Source organism: Oryx dammah, unplaced genomic scaffold (assembly GCF_014754425.2).
Source record: "Oryx dammah isolate SB20612 unplaced genomic scaffold, SCBI_Odam_1.1 HiC_scaffold_27, whole genome shotgun sequence".
Taxonomy (NCBI): domain Eukaryota; kingdom Metazoa; phylum Chordata; class Mammalia; order Artiodactyla; family Bovidae; genus Oryx; species Oryx dammah.
The window spans coordinates 66,562,398-66,589,601 of record NW_024070211.1 but is presented as its reverse complement, the minus strand read 5'-3'; positions in this window follow the sequence as shown (position 1 = coordinate 66,589,601).

The window sequence follows — 27,204 nt, the reverse complement described above, 5'->3', positions numbered from 1 at the left end:
GAATGAAGGGATGGAGCCAAAGCAAAAACAATACCCAGCTGTGGATGTGACTGGTGATAGAAGCAAGGTCCGATGCTGTAAAGAGCAACATTGCATAGGAACCTGGAATGTCAGGTCCATGAATCAAGGCAAACTGGAAGTGGTCAAACAGGAGATCGCAAGAGTGAACATCAACATTCTAGGAATCAGCGAACTAAAATGGACTGGAATGGGTGAATTTAACTCAGATGACCATTATATCTACTACTGCGGGCAGGAATCCCTTAAGAGAAATGGAGTAGCCATCATGGTCAACAAAAGAGTCCGAAATGCAGTACTTGGATGCAATCTCAAAAACGACAGAATGGTCTCTGTTCGTTTCCAAGGCAAACCATTCATTATCACAATAATCCAAGTCTATTCCCCAAAGAGTAACACTGAAAAAGCTGAAGTTGAACAGTTCTATGAAGACCTACAAGACCTTTTAGAACTAACATCCAAAATAGATGTCTTTTCATTATAGGGGACTGGAATGCAAAAGTAGGAAGTCAAGAAACACCTGGAGTAACAGGCAAATTTGGCCTTGGAATACAGAATGAAGCAGGGCAAAGGCTAATAGAGTTTTGCCAAGAAAATGCACTGGTCATAGTAAACACCCTCTTCCAGCAACACAAGAGACATGGACATCACCAGATGGTCAACACCGAAATCAGATTGACTATATTCTTTGCAGCCAAAGATGGAGAAGCTCTATACAGTCAACAAAAACAAGACCAGGAGCTGACTGTGGCTCAGATCATGAACTCCTTATTACCAAATTCAGACTCAAATTGAAGTAAGTAGGGAAAACCGCTAGACCATTCAGGTATGACCTAAATCGAATCCCTTATGATTATACAGTGGAAGTGAGAAATAGATTTAAGGGACTAGATCTGATAGATAGAGGGCCTGATGAACTATGGATGAAAGTTTGTAACATTGTATGGGAGACAGGGATCAAGATCATCACCATGGAAAAGAAATGCAAAAAAACAAAATGGCTGTCTGCGGAAACCTTACAAATAGCTGTGAAAAGAAGAGAAGCGAAAAGCAAAGGAGAAAAGGAAAAGTATAAGCATTTGAATGCAGAGTTCCAAAGAATAGCAAGAAGGGATAAGAAAGCCTTCCTCAGCGATCAATGCAAAGAAATAGAGGAAAACAATAGAATGGGAAAGACAGAGATCTCTTCAAGGAAATTAGAGATACCAAGGGAACATTTCATGCAAAGATGGGCTTGATAAAGGACAGAAATGGTATGGACCTAACAGAAGCAGAAGGTATTAAAAAGAGATGGTAAGAATACACAGAAGAACTGTACAAAAAAGATCTTCATGACCAAGATAATCACGATGGTGTGATCACTCAACTAGAGCCAGACATCCTGGAATGTGAAGTCAAGTGGGCTTTAGAAAGCATCACTACAAACAAAGCTAGTGGAGGTGATGGAATTCCAGTGGAGCTATTTCAAATTATGAAAGATGATGCTGTGAAAGTGCTGCACTCAATATGCCAGCACATTTGGAAAACTCAGCAGTGTCCACAGGACTGGAAAAGGTCAGTTTTCATTCCAATCCCAAAGAAAGGCAATGCCAAAGAATGCTCAAACTACTGCACAATTGCATTTGTCTCACATGCTAGTAAAGTAATGCTCAAAATTCTCCAAGCCAGACTTCAGCAATACGTGAACCGTGAACTCCCTGATGTTCAAGCTGATTTTAGAAAAGGCAGAGGAACCAGAGATCAAATTGCCAACATCCGCTGGATCATCAAAAAAGAAAGAGAGTTCCAGAAAAACACCTATTTCTGCTTTCCTGACTATGCCAAAGCCTTTGACTGTGTGGATCACAATAAACTGTGGAAAATTTTGAAAGAGATGGGAATACGAGACCACCTGACCTGCTTCTTGAGAAACCTATATGCAGGTCAGGAAGCAAGAGTTAGAACTGGACATGGAACAACAGACTGGTTCCAAATAGGAAAAGGAGTATGTCAAGGCTGTATATTGTCACCCTGCTTATTTAACTTCTATGCAGAGTACATCATGAGAAACACTGGGCAGGAAGAAGCACAAGCTGGAATCAAGATTGCTGGGAGAAATATCAATAACCTCAGATATGCAGATGACACCACCCTTATGGCAGAAAGTGAAGAGGAACTGAAAAGCCTCTTGAGGAAAGTGAAAGAGGAGAATGAAAAAGTTGGCTTAAAGCTCAACATTCAGAAAACAAAGATCATGGCATCCGGTCCCATCACTTCACGGGAAATAGATGAGGAAACGATGGAACCAGTGGCAGACTTTATTTTTGGGGGGCTCCCAAATCACTGCAGATGGTGACTGCAGCCATGAAATTAAAAGACGCTTACTCCTTGAAAGGAAAGTTATGACCAACCTAGATTGCATATTGAAAAGCAGAGACATTACGTTGCCAACAAAGGTCTGTCTAGTCAAGGCCATGGTTTTTCCGGTGGTGATATATGGATGTGAGAGTTGGACTGTGAAGAAAGCTGAGCACCAAAGAGTTGATGCCTTTGAAATGTGGTGTTGGAGAAGACTCTTGAGAGTTCCTTGGACTGCAAGGAGATCCAACCAGTCCATTCTGAAAGAGATCAGCCCTGGGATTTCTTTGGAAGGAATGATGCTAAAGCTGAAACTCCAGTACTTTGGCCACCTCATGCGAAGAGTTGACTCATTGGTAAAGACCCTGATGCTGGGAGGGATTGGGGGCAGGAGGAGAAGGGGATGACAGAGGATGAGATGGCTGGATGGCATCACTGACTCAATAGACGTGAATCTGAGTGAACTCTGGGAGTTGGTTATGGACAGGGAGGCCTGGTGTGCTGTGATTCATGGGGTCACAGAGAGTCGGACACGACTGAGTGACTGAACTGAACTGAACTGAAGCCTGGCTTGAAGATTTCTGAGCATTACTTTGATAGTGTGTGAGATGAGTGCTATGTGTGGTGGCTTGAACATTCTTTGGCATTGCCTTCTTTGGGACTGGAACTATGTACTAAAAAGATAACTAATAAGCTACTGTATAGCACAGGGAATGATATCAATACTCTGTAATAACCTATACAGAAAAAAATCAAAAAAATGAATGTACGTATATGTATAACTGACTCACTTTGCTGTATGCCTGAAACTAACACATTGTAAATCAACTATATATCATGCTTAGTTTCTCAAAAGTCATGTCCATATCCTTTAAGATTTCATGGACTGTAGCCCACCATGCTCCTCTGTCCATGGAATTTTCCAGGCAAGAATGCTGGAGTGGGTTGCCATTTCCTCCTCCTAGGGATCTTCCCAACGCAGAGACTGAGCCACTGTCTCCTGCACTGACATTTGGATTCTTTACCACTGCACCACCAGAAAATAGTACTCCAACAGGATTAAAAAACAAACAAACAAACAAAAAACGTGACTCAATGAATTCTCTAAAACACTCCCAGATCCCCAAGCACATTTGCCAGCTCTCTCCATTACATTCCACACAAATAACACGTAATTTTCCTTCTTGCAGTTCACTCACTTGCCTCTGATTTCTATTAAATGCAGAGATTCTTGAAGGCAAAGATTTGTCCCTACAATTCTTTCTCTACACCACCAACCTCCAGAAAAGTGAAACATACAAACTATCGATACAAGAGCAATATCTGCGTAATAATTTAATTAACTCAACTGTTGATTAGGAGGAGTAACTGAGACAAAATAAGGAAATTAGCAGCAGTCTTATATGATAGAACACAGATCACTTCTTAGCAATTTCCTGAAGGTTAGCCCTGCCAAGAGATCTCCTCAAATTCCCAAATTGCTTTGTGAACAAAAAAGGTAAGAAAAAACTCTTATAAAGTCAGACTTATAGAATTCTAATATGTTGAAATTTATCCTGATTCTAACCGAGGACTCCTTTTCAGAAAACTAATGACATCAGTTGAACACTGTTTGGACTCTCCCATTAGTGTCCTGATGAAGAAAACTTGTTCTAGAAGTGAATGCCTGCACACACAAGTTCTTGCAGGGTCAGAAGTTCTAGTTGGTGTTTATTGAAGTGGAAAGGGCAAAAAAGAAATCACGAAAACATTAATTGCCCCAAACTGCTAATCTGTGAGAACTGAGGCAAAATATAAGGAATAATTCTGACATTTTATGCCACTCTGCACTGATATGTCCCTGCCCAAAGTGATTTTTTTGTCTCAAAAAATAGAATATTCAATTAGATCAATTAGTAGTTTTAACTGTGCCAGGAAATCAGACTTAAGTACTATGCTTATATGAAAAAAATATATGTATCACAAGAGTTAGTCAAAAGCACTCTATAAAGTCCATTCTGGAAGCCCTATCTCAGATTCAAATCTGCCTAGAGCTTATTTCAATAAGTGCATCTCAACAGTGACACCTATAGATGCAGGAGGATATATATGTTTGTCATCTCACTGATAGGGAAGTCAATGAAGTTACCTTTTGATTCCAAAGAAAATACTCCTTTGTATTTTCACAATTTAAAGTATTTATTTATCATTCATCTGCCCTTATTTAATCTAGCTGATTTTTTCTTTTCTGAAGCTGAAGTTTGAAGTATTGCAAAAAGTCAGACACACAATGCATTTACATTTGGGTCAAACTCATTTTCATAAATAAAATAAACAGCAGAAAAAGAATCACTGTTTGTCCATTCTAACACAGGAAGGATAGAATATCTGACCAAAGTTAAATCTGCCTTAAGATAAACACAGTAAGGAAAATTGAGGATGAAACAAATTAATCAACTGTAAGGTGCTAGTGAAAACAGAAGATACCTGACATGCATCCTTGCCAAAGTTAAAGTCTTTATAAGGATAAAGCAAGGTGAAGATTGCTATCTAAACTGCTTACATTTTGTCACTCAAACCATGAGGATTTATTCAATTGAATTACAAAATAGAAAACTGATTAATTTTATGTTATCCCTCTTCTCGGTTCCTCCAAAAATAAAATCTGTGGACCTTAAGTTCTTCGAATAAATATGATTATATTTATCCTTCCTTTTCAGAGCTCCTTTGTGACTTGAAGCCAATGACAGTCACCTCTCACATCACACAAGTACTACATTCAACCTCACAATACAGTACAAATGGGATCAGAGTTTTGCACATAAATAGTGTCTACACAATAGCATAAATAGTTGCAAGTAGAAAAATTCAAACAGCATTTTCCATGAAATGACCCAGAGCCACAGTTTGGGATAATTTTTTTCACTGAACTGATTGAAATAAGCTTTTGTTTTTAAAAATCAAACACAAAAACCCAGTTTTTATTAAAACCCATCAAAATCAAAACTAAAAAGAAAACTACTACTACCAAGTGCTACCCCTAAGTGAAAAGAAAGAGAAATTCATTTTCTAGGACTAACTACCTAAGTTCACGCATGAGCATACAAAAACATTAAAGTTCTAAAAAAGCTAGAATAAATACACTGAAAACTAATCGCTGTAGTTTCTGGCAGGCAAAGAAGCATTAACAGTAATATAACAATAATAGCATGGTGTAATGGAGAGAGAAACTAGAAATCTGAAGATATGGGTTGTGGTTCATTTGCATCTGTGGTAGATGACCTTGGAAGTTTAAATTCCATTGAATAAATGTCTAAACTTGTATTTCCTTACATAAAATAGAAGTCATAGCTGACCCCATTTAACTCTACAGGAATTAGCAGCTGTCTAAAGTCATCATCATCATTACCATCAACATTTTTATCATAACCCCCCTCCAACACTGCCTTTAGGGAGAGGATGTATGGGGGTACGCTCAGTCACCAAGTCATGTCGGACTCTACTACCCCATGGACTGTAGCCTACCAGGCTCCTCCGTCTATGAGATTTTCCAGGCAAGAGTACTGGAGTGGGGTGCCATTGCCTTCTCTGACTAATAATACTGACCCTCCCCAAAAAAGTACTGTTAACAACTTAGTGGTTCTACTAAGAGATTTTTTTTTTTATGCAGCTTTAAGTGTGTTTTTTTTTTTTTTTTGTAATAATTATCTCTATTTCTAAGGAGCAAGTTTTTTGATTGGCCTGTTCCATCTTGTTATTTTATTTTCTATTTCATAAAGTTGTGCTCATTGGGCTATAAAAACTAAGTGGACTGAAGTGTTTCAATAAAGCCCTTAACAATACAGATTACATTCATTTCAAAAGAAATAAAGAGGCAAAGGATTCTAAATGACTATATCTGATTCCACATTTCATCTTAGTAACAAGAAAAAAGCTACCTCGTATTAATAAAGAGGTATGCTTAGAAGTGAGGTAAAGGCGTAATAAGATCTAATACACTCTCTATCATGTGAAGGCCCTCAAAACAAATGTCACTATGGTCACCAAATGTTGAAAACTGTCCTTTTTTACTCTTATTTCCCTCCCGTCAGTGGAGTTTATTGTTGTTCAGTGGCTAAGTCATGTCCCACTATTTGCAGCCCCATGAACTGCAGCACGCCAGGCTTCTCTGTCCTCCACTACCTCCCAGAGTTTCATTTCCATTGAGCTGGTGATGCTATCTAACCATCTCATCCTCTGTCATCTCATTCTCCTTTTACCTTCAATCTTTCCCAGCATCAGGGTCTTTTCCAATGAGTCAACTCTCCGCATCAAGTGTCCAGAGTATTGGAGCATCAGCTTCAGCATTGATCCTTTCATTGAATCTTCAGGGTTGATTTCCTTTAGGACTGACTGGTTTGATTTCAGGCGGCACAAAAGACTCTCAAGAGTCTTCTGTAGCACCACAGTTCGAAGTCATCAATTCTTTGGCATTCAGCCTTCTTTATAGTCCAATTCTCACATCCATACATGACTACTGGAAAAATCAGTTCAGTCAGTCAATCAATTCAGTTGCTCAGTTATGTCCGACTCTTTGTGACCCCGTGGACTGCAGCACACCAGACTTCCCTGTCCATCACCAACTCCTGGAGTTTATTCAAACTCACATCCATTGAGTCGGTGATACCATCCAACCATCTTATCCTAAGCTTTGACTATATGGACCTTTGCCAGTAAAGTGATGTCTCTGCTTTTTAATACACTGAAAGTCATACAAAGTTTGAACATTGAGCCCTCACAGGATGAGAACAGGAACCAGGACAGGAGGTAGAGCACTGGCAGCCAGTTGGAAACATCCAAGCACAAGCTCTAGTAAGCCTTGGGCAGATTGACCTCTCAGAATTGTCATAGCCCAAGACTCCGCTGAAGCCTTGTCTGATTGTCACATCAAGGGGACATGGTCTTTGCTCCTGTGCTCCCTTCTACTGAAGCACCTGCTGCACCGAACTGTGTTCACATCCACAAAACTTGACTGTGAACCCCTGAGCAGCAGACTGTACATCCATCTTCTATGTATCTCTAATTAAAAACCTGGCACTCAAGGAAATTTGATAATTAAATTAATGAACAAATGAAGTTTGGCCATTTAAGGATACATCATTGCCATTCACAAAAATCTCAGTTCTACAACCAAAAAATCATTGAAAAGCATATTAAATCTTCAAAGAAGCTCCTTGAAGAGATGAAAAGGGAAATTACATTGCAGATCTCATCACCTCCTGACTCCCCCAAAGCCCATCTATCACAGCAGCCCCTCTCCACCCCCTTCTTTCTCTGTCCCTCTTCTTCTCCTCTGCTCTCTCAAAACTCCTGACTGGGCATTGTAGGAGTTGCCCCCTAATTCTTCCTAATATTTGAACTTTTCTCAGCACCAATCTAAAATTATACTGATTATTTACAGCAACACAACACAAGTCCAGACTTGACAGCCTCCTGAGAGCAAAGTATCCCTACTCCTCAGAAGCAGGCTTGAGGGAAGGCTATAAATACTTAAGCATTAATATTATTATCCTTGTCACAGAAAAAAAAAAGAATTAATGATTCCCTGGGCCCTCTCTGGGGATGACCTCAATGCCTCCATCCCTTGATCTTTTCATCTCATTACCATTTCCTCCCTAATATCTTCCCTCCTTCCAGTCAGAAACTGTCATATGTAAGTAATGGGCCATGTATACAGATCCTGTTCCTTCAATGAACAGGGACTCTTTCTGCTCCCACCCCCATGTCTCCACAGGGTGCTCAATGCCTGTGTGTCATCCCTGAGCAATTTTCATCAACTTGCTCAGAACTTGCCTGAGGAGAAGGGGGGCTGGAGCGGAACCGTCTCTTTAATGGGATTTTAATGTGATCTTCAGCAAACTAATCTTATTTAGATATCATAGGAAGCCATGTAATCTCATCTGGGCACTCTTATTTCCTACAGAAAAGGGAAAGCTTTGTAATTCATTTTCAGCAACAGGAACACTTTAATAAAATCTGCTTCTGAAGGTTAAATGATCAGACAAACAGCTGCCGCCCTGAGACCCTATATCCATTTCATTGATCGGGGCAAGCATGACAACAAAATGACCACTACAGAGGTTGTTTAAATAAAATTTATGCTGAGAGCTTAAGTCACTGTCATAGGTCTCGATTTTTTGCCAGTGTTTTCAGTGCTGAGGGAGGCAGGATGCAATGAGTCAGAGTCTGCAAGGATAGTCCTTAACATGGTTCTGCCACCTTCTTGCCAGTTGCAACCTTGAGTCTTTCTAAGCCTCATTTCTTTACTAAAAATGACATGCTATGGCCTGTTTTCAGACATTTGGCAACTATGACAGGCTCATAAAATAAGTGCTCCTTCAAAACTATATTTTTTAAAGGTTTGTCCAAAGCATAGTGATGGAAGGGGCTGGAGACCACAGTGAAGCAGAAGCCCAAAGGAGCTGAGCTGAGACAGCAACGCTCATTCAGTCTCTCCATCATCAACTCCAACAACAGCTCTGGGCCCAAGCACCTGAAACCCTCTATCCCTAGGAGGAGTTCCAGGAAATACAGTCTTCTCTCTCACCCAGGGATGTTTTAGCACTTCACAGATGGACTCCCTGGAAACCCATCAAAATACCACATGCATAATCCAGTCCTGCCTACTTTAAAACTCATAGGAAGATCTGAGCATTACTATCCACCAAGCTGAACAAAGGGCTGGACGGAATGTTTGTCTCCCCCATATTCACATGTTGAAACCTAATCGCCAATGAGATGGTTTTGGAGATGGAGTCTTTGGGAGGTGATCAGGTCATGATAGTGGAGTCCTCATGAAAGGGGTTAGTGCCCTTATAAGAGGAGAAGGCAATGGCACCCCACTCCAGTACTCTTGCCTGGAAAATCCCATGGACGGAGGAGCCTGGTAGGCTGCAGTCCATGGGGTCGCTGAGGGTCGGACACAACTGAGTGACTTAACTTTCACTTTTCACTTTCACGCATTGGAGAAGGAAATGGCAACCCACTCCAGTGTTCTTGCCTGGAGAATCCCAGGGATGGGGGAGCCTGGTGGGCTGCCGTCTATGGGGTCGCACAGAGTCGGACACGACTGAAGCAACTTAGCAGCAGCAGCCCTTATAAGAAGACCTCAGGAAGAGTCTGGGGGAGAATGTGCATGCTAAGTTGTTTCAGTCATGTCTGACTCTCTGCGACCCCATGGTCTGTGACCCACCAGGCTCCTCTGTCCATGAGATTCTCCGGGCAATAATACTAGAGTGGCCTGCCGTGCCCTCCTCCAGGGAATCTTCCTGACCCAGGGATCAAAGCTGCATCTCTTACGTCTCAACTGCATTGGCAGGCAGGTTCTTTACCCCTAGTGCTGGGAAGCCCTTGAGGAAGAATGGATACATGTATGTGTATGGCTGAGTCCCTTTGCTGTCCATCTGGACCTATCACAACATTGTTAATCAGCTATACTTCAATACAAAGTAAGCAATTTTTGAAAAGGAAACCCCAGGAAGCTCCCTTTCCCCTTCTGCTGTGTGAGAACACAGCAAGAAGGCAGCTGTCTGTAAACCAGGAAGTGAGACGTCATCAGACACTGAATCTGCTGCTGCTTTGATTTTGGACTTCCCAGCCTCCAGAACTATAAGAAATAAATTTCTGCTGTTTGTAAGTTACTCAGCCTATGGTTGGGCTTCTCTGGTGGCTAAGTCAGTAAAAATAATCTGCCTGCTGTTCAGGAGATCTCCTGCTGTGCAGGAGACCCGGATTCAATCCCTGAGTCAGGAAGATCCCCTGGAGAAGGAAATAGCAACCTATTCCAGTATTCTTGCCTTAAGAATCCCATGAACAGAGGAGCCTGGTGGGCTACAGTCCATGGGGTCACAAGAGTCAAACACAGCTTAGGAACTAAACCACAACCACCACCTGTCTATAGTATTCTGTTTTGGCAGCCCAAGCAGACTAAGACAATCTTTATTACAGTTCCTTCTTCTTTTTGTGTACATCTCTTACCCCAAAGTGTGAACTCATTCAGTTAGGGACTGGACTTGTCCATTTGTCTACCCCTAGCACCTAACATATGATCTGATACATAACAAATGTTTGCTGTTAACAAAGATTTGTGCTGAGTAAATATTTGTTGAATGAAAAGATGAGTCCATGTGTCATGCTTAGTGGCTACAGACATAAAGATTCTATAGACATTATCATCTTTAATTCTCACCAAAAAACCTATGATATAAGTATAATTTCCTTCTTAGAAATTAACAAAGCTAGAGTTCAAAAGGATCATTTATATAATATACATTTTGTGGATGACCAGTTGGAATTTAAATCCTGGTTTCTCTGATGCCAAGGTTGTTGTTTTTTTCATTTTATCATGATTTCTCACCAACTTATATGTAAACTATAATTAGAATTAATATTAATTAATTTGAAGCATAAGTCATTGAATTTGTTAAGGATTACTTCTTAGCCCTTTCAACTTGATTAGATGACTCAAAGTAAACAATAATCATGAAGACAGTTCCCATTTCCTGAGTCTTGTCTATTGAAGATTCTTCTTTCCTGTAAATTCATCTCCTTTCTTCTAAGAAAAACATTTCCCTAAGGGAGGGCCAACCCTGTGTAAGGCAATGAGGAGCCACGACCTACATATGTGATAAGATTTAAAGGAAACTTCTACTTGTTCTCAAAATATCCCTACCACTCTATCTTAACCCAGGTCGCAGTGACCAGATTCTCACATGAAGATTTGTATGTAGGAGATCTGGAGGGAGTGGTATATTCAGAAACAATGCATGTAAAGAGTATGAGGATGGATTAAGGGATAAAGGGAGGAGTTGAGCCATAGTCAGTTTCTAGAGAAGCCTCAGCTGATTCTTCAGGGAACTTTGGAGCTGTATAGCTCTTCAGAGTTGTCCCTACTTTAGGTAAGAAAGCTAGACCTTTATATCCCCGCACTGACCAATATTAGAGGCAAAGAGCTCCCTGCAAGGGTATTTAACTTGGTTGAGTCAGCTTCAAAAAGAGGAAGACAATGCCAGGAGAAGAACCATCAAAACTGTCATTCTCAGTAACTGAGGAATGAGTGTGTCCATCATAAGTGGATGGCGGAGTGGGACGGGGTGCGACATGACACCTTGGCAGTGCAGCGTCAATTACATCACTGTGTTTGGATATACTTGCTTCACTGAGTAACTATTACCTTGGGAATAGCTTCTCCAGGACATATCTCCTACTGCTATACCTGCTCTCAAGGCCACAGGGGATACTCATTATCTCTCTTTTCTGCAACTCATGTCAGGTTTCCATCTCCATTTGTTAGCATCTTGCTGGGCTATGTGGCTTACACAGTGGAATGACTGAGACCCTCATCCTGAGAGGTCTGAGCCTTTTCAGTCTCTGCACATATTCATTTATGTCACGTTGGGAAAGAAGTTATCACGAGGACCTCCCACACGATGAATCACCTGGGCACCAAACTATTTCTCTGTCCCTGTTGTGAAACAGCAGCCCCACCTCTTCCTGACTGTCAGGATCAATGATCAATGCCAGCTAGTGACTCCTCCTGTTGGCTTCCTGATATGAGTAGCCCAAGGGAGGTTAGTAGCAACAAGAGATTAACACTTAATGGACCCTTACTGTCTCCCCTCATGGAAGCATTCCTTCTCTCAGAATCAAGACCTCTAGACTTATAAAGTGAGGAGACAGGAGGCACAACTCTCCAATGGTTCATCACTCCTTTTTCTAAACTGTTTTCCTTGGACCTTTGTAACCTTTCTAACCAAGAGCTGTTGATTTAGAATGTACACTGCATCCCCCAGCTCATGTTATAGCTGCACCTTTCAAAACCCATTTCATCATTCTATCAAGCTCACAGCCTTTGTGGGTATGCTATATGATAGGGCCATAGGACCTCATGATCACATGCCCACTGCCTCATCTCCTTTACTGTGGGACCCTTCAATCTTGGATATTGAAAAATTCCTTTGCCACTGAATCACAATGGCCTATAAATCTTTGGAAACTGGTGCTGGCTGAGGCACAGAGTACAGGGAAAGAAAAATCACACCCAGATATTCATTGACCCCACTCAAGACAAATCACTGTCCTTCAAGGGTAAAAGGAATCCAATGTAATCACCACACCCCAAAATGTCCAGTTGCTCTCCTCAAAGGATGGTGTTACAACAGGGGCTCAGGATACAACTCTGTTGCAGAAAGGTTGAACCCTCAGCAGCAGCACATTCATATCAGCCTCAGTAAAAGAAAGCCCATGCTGCTGCCCTTTGGCATAGCTTCCATCCCTACCATCAGGGCACTCATTTGTGAGCTCCTGCAATAGAGTCTGATGGCAGAGGCTGGCTGACATGAACAGTCTGAGACTGTCTCACTCTGGCTGTTTACTACCTCTCTCACTGATGGGCATCAACATGGCTTACAAAGATTACCCTTCATGCCCACTTCTCTGTGTCCATCCACATGACTTCATGCTCCCAATCTAAATATTTTTCATTCCAGACCCCTTACCAACTAGCCAAGACATTCATGAATATTTATGAGTTTATATATGATTTGTGTGTGTGTGTGTGTGTGTGCTCACTTGTGTCCGATTCTTTGTGACCCCATGGACTGTTGCCCTCCAGGCTCCTCTCTCCATGAGATTTCCTAGGAAAGAATACTGGAGTGTGTTGTCGTTTCCTCCTCCAGGGGTTCTTCCCAACCCAGGGATTGAACCCACAACCCCAGTGTCTCCTGCATTGTAGGCGTTTTCTTCACCACTGAGCCGTGAAAGAACCCCATGTATGTTTTTACATAGTGTCAATTCTAGTTCCCAAAAAAGTGGGTAATTGATTACCGCACCCAAATCTTTGCCCTGAAATGTTTCCCAGTGCTGTTGCTTTTTAAAGAAAGCCTTAACTGGGACTGAAGTGTAGCGTTAGCTCCTTTTCAGCATATATCTCTTGCCCCTAGGGACACCATGTTCTATTAACTATCTCTATAGCTCTCTGTGGGTTGTACCCTGGGCTGCCATTCTAACCTTGCCACTCATTACAATTTTACCCATTTTGCTTTTGATAAAGTGTCACCAGCCAGCCTCTATTATTTCAGGATCTGACCATCCCCATTGCAATCAGGGAGCCTGGTTCTGTAACAGCACCTCCTACTGTCAGCCCTGGTTTAATCTCAGTGCAGCTGGGTCCCCTCTCACCAGGGCATCCCTAATTGCTCTGATAAATGGAGTGTCCTGCAGGCCCTCCTAAAGAACAATCAGCTTTCCTCCTTTTCATTGCATATCCACACTAACATGCCTTCTTTTTCTGAGCCTTTTGTGCCTTTCTTCTATTGTCTGCCACAGCAGTTGTGGTATTTCTACTTCCCATTGCTTTCTCTAAGCTTCCAAGAGTCATTCCAGCAGCTTGTTAGCACAGTCTCCCAGGGTGCTTTTCTGTATCGTGGGAGAGCTGAATCCTGTATCACAGGAGAGGGCTCTCATTTTCATCAATTCTGCCTTATCCAACTTTACTGTTTATCACCCCTTGATTCAGCACACTTTAGGATCCAATCCCATAAATGCTATCTCAACTCTGCAGGTATGTAATGGTTATGTCCTACAGTACCTTTGGTTTAGAGTCTGTTTTTCCCTCAGCAGATCTGGCACCTCACTGGCCAAGTTATGTCATTATTTGACAATATTTATGGGTCTGGTGGTCAAGAGAGGAGAGTAAAGTTTCATCATAAGGTCAGCATATAGCATCTTGCAAGCAAAGGTCTCTGCATTGTCTTCAAGCAAAGCAGGAAAGGCTAGTCTTTTAAAGGAAGGAGTGAGCCACTTCTGCAGGCCAGAGGGTACAGGGAGAGGGATGATCTCAAACTTCTTGAATGCACAGACACAGGTGTCACTGTCTCAAGACTTCAAGTCCCACTCTATCTAAACTAGAGTCCTGTCTTTGTCATAGAAGACTTGCTGAGACTTCAACTTGCTTTAACCTTCTCTGGACTTCAGTGACTCTGGGCCTGATCTTTAGCCAAACATTTTTAGTGACTCAAGCGAGAATTTCTATAAGAGTAGGCACACTGAATTGACCAACTGACCTCAAATTTATATAAATAGGATTTATTCATTTATTTATCCAAGTACCAAAATGGTAGGACATATTTATTTTTAGCAAATTTAGAAACTTTTGAAACATATAAAGAATAAAATTAATATCAGCTTTGTTTGCTCTCCAGCTACAAAAAATACAGAGTCTCTCTTTTTTTTTCTAAGAGTCTCTTTTATGTTATCAAGGTTTTCTCACTGGCACAGGTGGCCCTAAATTGGTGATTAATCACCTTCAGCCTTCTGTTATGTCTTTCCAATGCATTGATAGCACTTAGCAACAGTCATCTCATTCCATATTCTTTAGATTCACCACTTTCCCTCTACCTTCAAAACATTTGAGATATTACACCTTCCACTGATATTGGTGGACTTAAAAAATAATTGCAACCTAAAAGTTGAGAGTTATGTTTTATTTAGTGGGAATTTTTAGGATTCCAAGCCCAGGAGACAGCATCTCAAGTAACCCTGAGAGAACTGTTCTGAGAAAAAGAGGGGAGGATCCAGGTTATATAGAAGTTTTTCAAGAAAGGGAAAGTAGTCTGAACATCAAAAGATTATTATTAATGAAAGGAAACCATATATCCCAAGTTAAGGGATTTAGCACTTTTCTATGTATGGGAAGATGCAAGAATCTGGACTCACTGAAATTATTCCTTTCATATGCACCTCAGCTATCTGGGACAGTAGCCTGTGTTTTCACATCCTGAGTTTCCTCACAGCTCACCATAGGGAGTGGTAGCAGACTGATGGCTACTAGATGGCAGATGAAGCACAAGCTGGAATCAAGATTGCCAGTACAAACAACAATAATCTCAGATATGCAGATGGCACCACCCTAATGGCAGAAAGCAAAAAGAAATTGAAGAGCCTCTTGATGAAAAGAGGAAAAGTTTAAAGAGGAGAGTGAAAAAGCTGGCTTCAAACTCAACATTCAAAAATGAAGATCATGGCATCTGGTCCCATCACTTCATGGCAAATGGATGGGGAAAAGATGGAAACTGTGACAGACTATTTTCTTGGGCTCCAGAATCACTGCAGATGGTGATTGCAGCCATGAAATTAAAAGACACTTGCTCCTTAGAAGGAAAGCTATGACAAACCTAGACAGCATATTGAAAAGCAGAGATATTACTCTGCTGACAAAGGTCCATATAATCAAAGCTATGGTTTTTCCAGTAGCCTTGTATGGATGTGAGTGTTGGACCATCAAGCAGGCTGAGTGCCAGAGAACTGATGCTTTCAAACTGTGGTGCTGGAGAAGACTCTTGAGAGTCCCTTGGACTGCAAGGAGATTAAACCAATCAATCCTAAAGAAAATCAACATTGGATAATCATTAGAAGAACTGACGCTAAAGTTAAAACTCCAATACTTTGGCCACCTGATGCAAAGAGCTAACTCATTGGAAAAGACCTTGCTGCTGGGAAAGATTGAGGACAGGAGGAGTAGAGGACGACAAAGGATGAGATGGTTGGATGGCATCATCAACTCAATGGACATGAATTTGAGCAAACTCCAGGAGATAGTGAAGGACAGGGAAGCCTGGTGTGCTGCAGTCCATGGGGTAGTAAAGAGTCAGACATGACTGAGTTACTGAACAGCAACAAGATGGCAGGTATTCTCTCTTTCCTGAGTTCCCTCAGGGCTCACCAGCTCACCATTGCTGATGGCTGCAATTGCTGATGACTGTGACATCCTCTGTTTACTGATATGGCAGGAAATATTCCATTTCTCATATTCTGTCCTTGTTTTGATAACTGTATCTACTGCATACTTTGGGATCCTCCTTGCCAGCCAGTCAGTGGGGGACCTAGTTCCAAAATCCCATTTGAGAGACTGCTCCCTATGATCACGCCTGGTACCCACAGTCTTAGGTACAAGATTTGCATACAGCAGTTTCATGGAGGAGTATGCTTAGAGAAAAACAAACAAACAAAAAAACTCTGAGGAAATTAAGAAAGCCATTTGAGCAGAGATAAGCTGAGATTCAAACCATTAGTAACACCAACTTCAGCCATGCCCATAGAGAGCTCTGCCACTAGGAGGGCCTTTCAGAGTTGTTCCCAAATGGAACAAGGAGAACTGGCCTTTGTACTCCTGCATCACTAGCCACTGAATGTGGCTGGTGTGCCTCTTTGGGCAAGGTAGCCCCTGTGATTCTTGTAGAGGAATGCACTGTAAATCATTAGCAGTCAACCCTGAGCAGCTAGAGGAATGAGAATTTCTATGTAGAAGGAGGGACCTGGGTCCTGCACCACAGCATCCATCACACCTTTCTTTGCATTAAGGCATCAAAGGATATTTTTCATGTGCAAAAGATAATATTACAGACTTGCTAATTGATAACCATTAACATGCCAGATGACAGGATCACAGCAGTTTATGGGATTAAACCCAACAAAGAGCAAGTGACTAAGAAAGAGAAGATAAGTCTGGCAAATATTGATGAGACCAGAGATAAGAACATAGTGGGGCTTGCAGAGTCCTTTTAGAACACTCCAGCTTGGACAGTCCCATAGTCATGGGATAGGAAAAAAGCTCAAGTTTCCTAGTGTTAACTTCAAAAATATTTATTCACAACCTAAAAGTTGAGAGTATGTTTTATTCAGTAGGAATTTTTAGGATTTCAAACTCAGATAACATCTCAAGTAATTCTGGGGAAACTGCTCTGAAGAGGCAAAGGGAGAAGCCAGTTATGTAGAAGTTTTGCAACAAAAGACACGTAGTCTGACCATCAAAAGATTATTATTAATGAAAGAAAACCAGATAGCTCAAGTTAAGGAATTTAGCGCTTTTCTCTATATGAAGATGTAAGCACGTGTGCTCACTGAAGTCATTCCTTTCATATGCACCTCAGCTGTCTGGGGCCAGAATCCTGTGTTTTCACATCCTGAGCTTCCCTGGGGCTCACCTCAGGGAATAGCCGTAGTCTGATGGCTGCTAGATAGCAGATATTCTTGTCCTTCCTGAGTTCCCTCAGGGGCTCACTGGCTCACATTGGAGGGCTACAATCACTGTTTACTGCAACATGCTTGTTTACTGATATGGCAGGAGATAATTCCATTTCTTACCAGGAAAAAAAGAAGACAAGGAGGAATGAGAGAGGAAGGAACAAAGAAGGGAAGGCAAGTTTCTGTCAACTGCAAAATGGCACAAATGCCAAGAGATTTTACCAGCAACTGAACAATGACAAGGGCATTTGCCATCTGCCTATGCCGCTGCAGCTGATGACCTTCAACACTCTCTGAAGGGAATTCAGAGTGGAGTGAGGCACTCGGTGCTCCAGATAATCTGATGGGACAGGTCTTTAGTTAGATATCTTCAGGAACCGAATTCATGGTCCCAATCATTACATCATCTCATATCTAAAAAAGCACTAAATCTCATGATGACGTCATCTCCTCATGACTAGCAGAAAACCTTTTCGTAAAATGAGTGCTTGGTTGCACTGAACGCCCCTTTCACTTAACCTTCCCCCAGTGCCTCTTTGGAGTAGTCTCTCAAAGCTATCTGAGGTGCTATTTCCCAGGCTGCAGACCTCATTTTGTCCCCAAAAAAATTTAACTGGAAAATCTCACATTGTGCATGTCCATGCCCAGTATGGAACTTTCTGCAACAGGCCTGAAGTCTTTTATCATATATTCAGTTCAGTCATTCAGTCGTATCCAACTCTTTGTGACCCCATGGACTGCAGCATGCCAGGCTTCCCTGTCCATCATCAACTCTGTCCATAACCAATGTTACTTATCCTCATTTGTGGGAAAAAAAAAAAAAAAAAGAATCAAGATGAATACCCATGAGTTCAATCTTCTCCCTCAAAGGAGTCAAAGAAACCAAAGTACATATTCCTTTAAGACATACATATTTGTATGACCTATCCCTTGATTTTCTGGGTCCAAACTTACTTCCGATAGACATTTCATTTTTAATATTCTTATGTGATTCTGTCATTCTTTCCATCTGTTCTTAAGTCATTTTTCAGATCCTATAGAGTGCCAGGCTCACTACTGGCACCCAGGCATGCAGTGATAAGGTTGCTACCCTCAAGCATCTCACAGCCTCATGAGAAAAGCTTCCTATGAAAAAATAAATTACGGCAGGATTTAAGTCCTCTGGGCTTCCCTGATGGCTCAGCAGGTAAAGAATCCACCTGCAATGCAGGAGACCACAGGAGGTATTTGTTCGATCCCTGGGAAAATCCCCTGCAGGAGGAAATGACAACCCATTCCAGTATTCTTGCCTGGAAAATCCCATGGACAGAGGAGCCTGGTGGGCTACAGTCCAAAGGGTTGCAAAGAGTCAGACACAGCTGAGCACATAAATTCTCTACTGGGCAAATACACAGCACCTTGGGAGCAGAGAGCAGGAACAACCTGGACAGCTGCACAAGGTGATTCAGGAAACATCTCTGAGCTACCTTGAGTGAGTTGACTAAACCAACCAAGTTCACAAAATACCTTTGTCATCTCATCTTTTGTTTTATTTTCTGCTCTGTCAGTTTGAGATAGTTCAATAACTAGTATGCTTCAGATTCTGTCTCTAAATTTTTATTCCCAATATGGGAAAAAGAACTTCTGAAAAGTACAATAATCCTTGCCATATACAGATAACCTTTACATAAAATTCTAATATAAATGGCTTAGCTCTATGTATAATTCTACAATGATAATAATAATTTTGTTAGTTATTTAGTTCAAATCAAACATCAGATATTTCAAGTTGAGAAAATGAGAGAGAAAGATAGAGGGAGAGAGAGAGAAGAGATAAAGCATGCTAGAAATGTGAAATTAAAATTGAGGAAGGCAAAAATGGATGGAAATGCTAGAATAGAAATTTATATATTATAGCCTTGGAAGAATTGGAACAAATTAAACTTGAACCATAGAGTTTCACTCCTATGCTCTTCAGGTTGGCTGGAGTTAAAATACACATGAGGACCTAACAGAACCAGGTCTACAAGTTCCACATTTAAATCAATTCTGTAATGAAACTTGAGAAAAGTGTTATGGAAATTTATAAATATGTTATTCAAAGGATAAGGTTTCTGTATCACTTAGGAGGTCTATTATCTGCAAGTGACAGAGATTGGACCACAATAATTCTAACAAATAGCGGTTTCCTTTTCTCTTAGCACATGGGTATAAGATGACCATTGCAGCCTCCACAATCCAGTCCTTACTCAGAGAAGAAGGAGAGGAGCAAAGTGCTACCGCTAATCCATTCTTATTTTCAATGAAACAAATGATTCCCCAGAAGTGTCTTCAGCAGACCTCTGTGTAAGTTTGTGGCAAGATTTGTGTCCCACAGCCATCAGTCACTGCAAAGAAGATTTAAATAAAGGAATATTTCAATGTCCAGCCTCTATATTGAGAAGTACCAATTCAGAATGGGTTGGGGGAGCCAATTAAGAGTATTAACCTAATTTTCACCAGTGAAGTTAAGACAGTTCACATTTAGGGTAAAATTTTAAGAAACATCTGTTCATTCATGACAACTAAGATATCAAAATAAAGGTTATAAAACATTTTCTGCCTCAAACATTCAAGTTACTAAACATCTCTGGGAATATAGTGGGATCTTAGAGTATGAAATTTATAGGATAAACCATAGATAAGGGGAAAAATTGCCCATTTTATGGATCTATATATTATACTAAAACAAAAATTAAATAGCCTAATGCTAAAATTTCCAAAGAGTAATGTCCTAAAAAGCTTCTAGGGAAATACAGAAAACAAATGAAGTTAATTGTACTTAATCAAATAATGTCACTTATGGAAGACTTTCTCACAGATCATTGGACCTTATCCTAATGTAACTGAATCCTTGAGGTATTATGTTTAAGTCATATAACTTATTCTTGTGTTGCAGTTAAAATTTAGCTTCAAATACAGTGTTCTCATTGTAAGAAGAATAATTGATTTTTCATAATATATACATTGAAAGGACTGATTAAATCAGCATGTGCCTAGGCTGCCCCAATGCCTATCTGCTGCCGTTGCTAAGAACCATGACCATATTCAGGTTGCCCCATGAAAGTGAAGCTCCCTTCATGATGTGCCAGGAACTTTTCCCCATGATGCTCTTCAGATCAGCCTTAAATGACAAGACACATGCTCAGATCTATGTAGTTGCTGTCACACTTGTTAGAATCTGTAGCCAGAACTACTAGTCTCTAACTGAATGGGGCTGACTGGCCACAGCAACTCAAGAGATGCTTGAGAGTGAAAGTGATAGTGAAATCGCTCAGTTGTGTCCGACTCTTTGCGACCCCATGGACTGTAGCCTATCAGGCTCCTCCATCCATGGGATTTTCCAGGCAAAAGTGCTGGAGTGGATTGCCATTTCCTTGCTTAGACGATACCAACTATTTCCGTCCATTATCAGGATTTGCATACATTGTCTGTATTTGTGAGAACTGTAACATGTACCCTTCCCTGGACCAGGGGCTCCCATTTTTTTCCCTTCTCCACTTCTAGAGAGGCTGAAAGCTACATTAAAGCTTTTTTGTTTGTTTGTTTACTCAGTAATACCTCTACTTGTTTAGAGAAAGCTTCAAATATTCTCTGTGTATATGGATGGATTTTTTTGTATGCTTGTTTCAAATCCACCTTGAACTGATGCATAGTCTTACTAAACATGGCTAAACAGGACACAATAGGAACTCATCAACATCTAAACTAGTGTACATTCTACAGTAAGACAAGTCTACTGGTCATGCAATTAAATCCCACAGAAACACTGAGTCACTGTAAGAGTTTCTAAGTAATCTCAACTTCTCTACTCATGTAAATGAGAATTTTCCACAATGGACACATGTCGTTTAGAGAATTTTGTTTAAAGAAAGGGAAAATGCTCTTAGTTTCTTTTTTTTTTTTTTTCATTTTTTTTAAAATTTATTTATTTATTTTTAATTTTTACTTTACAATTCTGTATTGGTTTTGGCATAGATCGACATGAATCCATGAAACCAGCATATAGTATTCACCCACATAATAGTACTGAGATCATTGACAGTCTCAATTTTATCTGCAGAATCCATTCTTTCATTTTATGAACACTAAAATATTTATGAAGCTTGAAGTGCCTACATTTTTTATGTTTTAATTCTCTTACTCAAGTTTAACCCTCGAAGGTGGTGAAAGCATCCTTTAGTTTTATCTACACATAGAACATTCTGGAATCATGATTACCCACCAGTCTACTGGGACTCCCTACTAGCTAACTGCTTCCGAAAGGGAAAAGAATCCTACATTAGACAATGAATGTGTTGCTACAAGCCAAAGGCTGACTGAACATTATGGGTGTATGAATCAATTCATACAGCTGTAAAAAATATTCTGATGCATGTTCTGTGGATACTTTGTAATTGAAAATCCATTAACAGCATAAATGGAGATGAATAATGCTTAAATATACTGACCAGGTGTGCCAAAAGAGATGTGTGAAATGCATTCTAAAAGTGAGGTAAGATACTCCCCATAAAGCTGTCCAATTTTTTCTCCTTTCTACTAAAAAATCATTGAAAGTGATTTAGATTGTTCTGAGACAAATCTGTTGACAGGGACACTAATAAGATGAATGAGAGTAGAGAAGTATTTGGCATAACAAGAGGAGCTTTAAAAAATGTGAATTTGCAGGCTACAAACAAATATCTAATACATTCCAGAGGCGATTTCAACCAGGACTCAAAAATTAGTAGAAACAAAGTGAAATGCTGATGTTTCAAAAATAAGCTAAGCAAGAGGAATGGGCAAGAATAATAGTGTCACATTACCAGAATTAGAATTCATTCAGAAGGATATTGGACTAAATTTTGTTTTCCTTCCAAAGCGCCTTATATAATTAGAATGCGAGCATGTTTTCCATGTCTGTGAGCATGATTGTTCTCCAGTGATCCAATCTAAGGGAAAAATGATGCTGGATAGAATTGCAATATTGTGCATTAGGGAAGTGACATTCATACTACTATTTTCATTTCAATTCATTCTATAAGACTTACCATTCTGGGGATCTGATTTTCACATCATAAAATGAATATTCAAATACTAATCTACATATCACATATGGTTTGGATTTGAGTCATTTCTCCTCAAACTGGAGGGATTTCTCTCAAGCACATCTATGTGCATTCTTTTAGATATTTTTATTTAAAAATAAAAATCTAGAAAGAACTTAAGTAATCCAAGAAAAAAATCTGAACTACATATAAACATTTCTTCATTCTCTCAAATTTATAAAGTAGCCAGTCTAACTTATTTCCAAACTTTGAATACCAATTCACTTAAAATCCAAAGTCATTAAAAAAAGAATAAAACTCAGATGTTGAAATTAAGATTTGGAGATAAAAACATCAGAGAAAAGAATATACAAATGAAAATTACAAAAGCCATTAATACAAAGCCTATGGCAGGATATAATGTGTTACTAAAAATAATGCTAAATATTCAGTTAATTAACTGCATAAGACTCTAGTTAACTTAAATTTTCTAGATAATTGAGACTTTCCTTAAAAATTTTTCCCTTTTTTTGTGTGTGTGTCCATCCCTTAAAGAACCTTGAAACCATAACTGGATATTAACACAAATGGAACAAAGATTTAAAAAGTAAAAGATTTGGGTTGAGCATGATGCTTTTCCACAGGGTCATACCTGTGTATGTTTAAGTTTATCACATTGTGCAGTATGAAATTATACTGGCAAGGTCAAGTAGGAGGAACCTACCATTTAGTTTATGTTTATGATATGCTGGGCACCCTGACAGGTACTTTCATACTTGAACTCATTTATTATTCCAGATAATCTTTGAGAGAGAAACTATCGTCATTTTACAAATAAGAAAATCATGCTCTGGTTTCTCTCCAGATCATATAAATCCTTCACCTTTTACAAATAAGAAAATCAAAGCTCAGAAAAGTTAATAAATTCTGCCCAAAATCACAGTGAGTAATAGGCAAGATGGCAATGCTAACTCAGGTCTGTCTAAGTCCATAGTCTTTCCATCAGGTCACTATTACCTAGTCTCTACACCTAATTCTACCATGATTGGGCTATAACATTTGAGACCATATCTCTTACCTTTATTGACCTTAGTTTATGAATCTCTAAAATTGGAATGCTCCTATCTATAGCAGAAACTACCAGTTGTCCCCTATCTTTTTTTCATTGTACTAGAACTCCAATATTCAGGTAAGCACATGGCATAAATATTACAATTTCCATGTTCCTTTGCACCTAGGCATGGCTATGTGACTAAGACAACTGATTAATCATCAGTGTGTTGTGATCAGAAGTGATAGGTATAAGGGCCAGTCACATTCTTAAAGGAACTTGTATGATCTTCTTGGTCCTTTTACTCTTTGAAAGCTGGAATACAGAGATGATGGCGACAAATTCTGAACTTGACAGACAAGCCCAGCAATTGAGAGTTGCTTTAAGCAGTAAAGGAGGGGAAATGGGTATCTGAAAGCATGGAATGCCAAAGATCTCCATGTTGTTTATCTTGAGAAACATCTCTGTTTTAAGTTTTTGTATGTGTATGTGTTTCTTTGTTTGTTTGTTTTTTTTTTTGGGTGTTTTTTTTTTTTTTTTTTTTTTTTGCAGGGGGCTCTTTATTACATCTAACTTTAATCCTGGTCAATACTGTTCTCCTCCAATTATAGATCTTATAATTGCAAATTTTTGATAGCAATTGCTTTATGAACAGGAAATATGGTATGTTTGATGATTAGATAAATGAGTAAGTGAGCAAGAATTATTTTTGTTGGTTGTGGAAGTCATTTGAGTCCTCCCCTAAAAGTGGCAAATAGAAATAAAATTTTTTGATTTACTTTCACTTAATCAAAACTTTACTATTTTATACAATTTTCTATGAAGAATGATCAATTTTCTCTTGTCTTTAAAGGGAGTTTTTTTTTTTCAAGTATTAAATAATTTAATTACTGAATGCTTTCTTATGGGTCATTTATTAAAAGGCTCAGAAAGGGCAAGGGTTTCATATGTGGTCAGTCATATTGGAACCAGGATGAAAATGTAAATCAAAATTTTTGAACTACATCTAATTTTTTTCCCAAATATTTTATATCAAAGTACAAAAATCTCTGCTCTAACTATTCTGTATATGGAAATTTAAGGCATACACAAATACACATGCCAAGAGGAAATCAAATGTTTCATAACCAGAACTCCAAAACAAGACTTAAGGATCTAATTGGAAAGCAGAGCAAATCAATCTTCCATAATGGATCTGATAAAATAAGGAGAACTGGAAGCAGTAGGGGGAGAATGGTTAAATTACACGTACAGCATTTGATTTGACCAAGATGAGATTTGGAATGGTTGTATGATTGCAATTGAGTTCTCGAAGACAGAAAAGATTGAGCTGGAAATCATGCCAAGAAGAAATGATTGTCTTCCCTCTGTTAGCAGAAGAAACTCTGGGAGGGAATGAATATCCCACAAAGCATAACTTGAACCAAACTATCAGTCAAGGTAAATGCAGAGCAAAATTCCAACTCAACAGTCCTATTGAAGCAGACTGGCTCTGCTGCCTTGCTTGGCGATAAGCTGCAGTTCTTATTGGAGAGGCATTTTGAATTAAATGTAGAACACTTCTCTGTAGGGGAGCTAAACCCTCACATTTTCATAATGCCATTGTCAAGACAGATGATTATTCATTCATTAATTCAGTAAGTATTTACTAAGTAAATAGCTTATGCCATGTGCTGTTCTGGAAGCTGGAGATACAGCAGGAAACAAAGCAGACATGATCAGTGTTCTCATGAAACTTACATTATGGAAGGAGAAAAGGACAGATAAGAAACAAATAAAGAATGTCAGATGCCAATCAGTACAATGAAGAAAATTAAGCAAAGAAGAAAAATAAGAACATACTGGGAAGGAACAGTGGGGTTTCATATAAAGGGATCAATAACTGCATAAAGATATTTGGGGACATGATGCATTGGGAAGAGGAAAGACATAATTCCAAGACCGTAAAGCTGTAGTATAACTACTGAGTTCAAGGAACAGTAAGATGGTAAGGGCACCTGGAACTGAGTAAAGAAGGTGGAGAAGGATGAGAGGTAAGAAGTGAAGCCAGATAACAAAAGATGCCAAAGGCTCAGGGTAAGGACTGGACACCACTCTAAAAGGAAGAAATTAGATGACTCTGAACAAAGAAAAAACATGATCCCCATTATTTCCCAGAAGGAATCCTCTGGCCGTTGAGTGGAAAATAAAGTAGATGGACAGGGTCAAACAGTAAGACCAGTTAGGGGCTACCACCACAATCCAGGTGGGAAGTGATAACAAATGAAGTAGTGGAAATAGAAGCTGAGGGGGTGAGCATGGCTGGACAGATTTCTTAGATAAAGCTAATTCTATACTGCATTATGGGCTTCACAGGTGGCACTAGTGATAAAGAACCTGCTTGCCAATGCAGGAAACAAAAGAGACACGGGTTCCATCCCTGAGTCAGGAAGATCCCCTGGAGGAGGGCATAGCAACCCACTCCTATAATCTTGCCTGGAGAATCCTGTGGACAAAGGATCACAAAGAGTGATCATAGGGTCACAAAGAGTCAGACACAACTGAAGTGACTTAGCATGCACACATGCACATTGCATTATGAGAGAAAGAAAACTACAGAGTTCTTTCTTGGCCTGAGTAATCCAGAGTCGCCATGTACTGAGATGGGGAAGTTGGTGAGGGAACACAGTATAAAAGTAAGAAGCACAAGTTCAGGTTTAGGTGAGTCATGCTTGAGATAGTTATTCGATTCCTGGTAGAGACATAAAGCAGATAACCAAATATTCAATTTTGAAAGTTAGAGGAAAGATTAGGACTAGAGAGATAACTTGCGGGGGAGTAGGGAGGACTGTAAATCTAGTGGATGAGAACACGTGGGGAGCTAGGATAACTAGAGAACAGAAGCAGTTTGAAGACTGAGTTTGACATGTCGTAATAATGATGAATGGACAGAGACCTCTAGTTGCCTTTCCAATGTCACTTTACCCTTCTTCCTAATAAAAGAAACTTGATATTAATGAAAAGCTGCAATGTTCCAAACTTAAAAATAAAAACTGCATTTCCCAGCTTTCTTCATAGAAAAGTACAGTGTGTTAAGGTAACTCTGCAAAGAAGGTTGACTCAACTTAAAAGCGTATCCTTTTATACTTCCTCTTTCCTTTTTTTCCTGCCTAGAAGTGGTTATGATGACCAGAACTGCAATAGCCAGTTTTCTTCCCTGAGGAAACATGGAGAGTAGAAGCCATGTGCTCAGAGAAATAGGGCAAATAGCAGGAGGCTGGAACACTGATGATACATGAGCCACCTTACCAGCCTTAGACTATCTACCTGCAGCACTCAAGTCACATAAGAGAAAGGCACATGTACCTTTCTTCAGTTCAGTTCAGTTCAGTCGCTCAGTAGTGTCCGACTCTTTGCGACCCCATGAATCACAGCACGCCAGGCCTCCCTGTCCATCACCAACTCCAGGGGTTCACTCAGACTCACGTCCATCGAGTCAGTGATGCCATCCAGCCATCTCATCCTCTGTCGTCCCCTTCTCTTCCTGCCCCCAATCCCTTCCAGCATCAGGGTCTTTTCCAATGAGTCAACTCTTCTCATGAGGTGGCCAAAGTATTGAAGTTTCAGCCTCAGCATCAGTCCTTCCAATGAACACCCAGGGCTGATCTCCTTTAGAAGATCAGCTGGTTGGACTGGTTGGACCTCCTTGCAGTCCAAGGGACTCTCAAGAGTCTT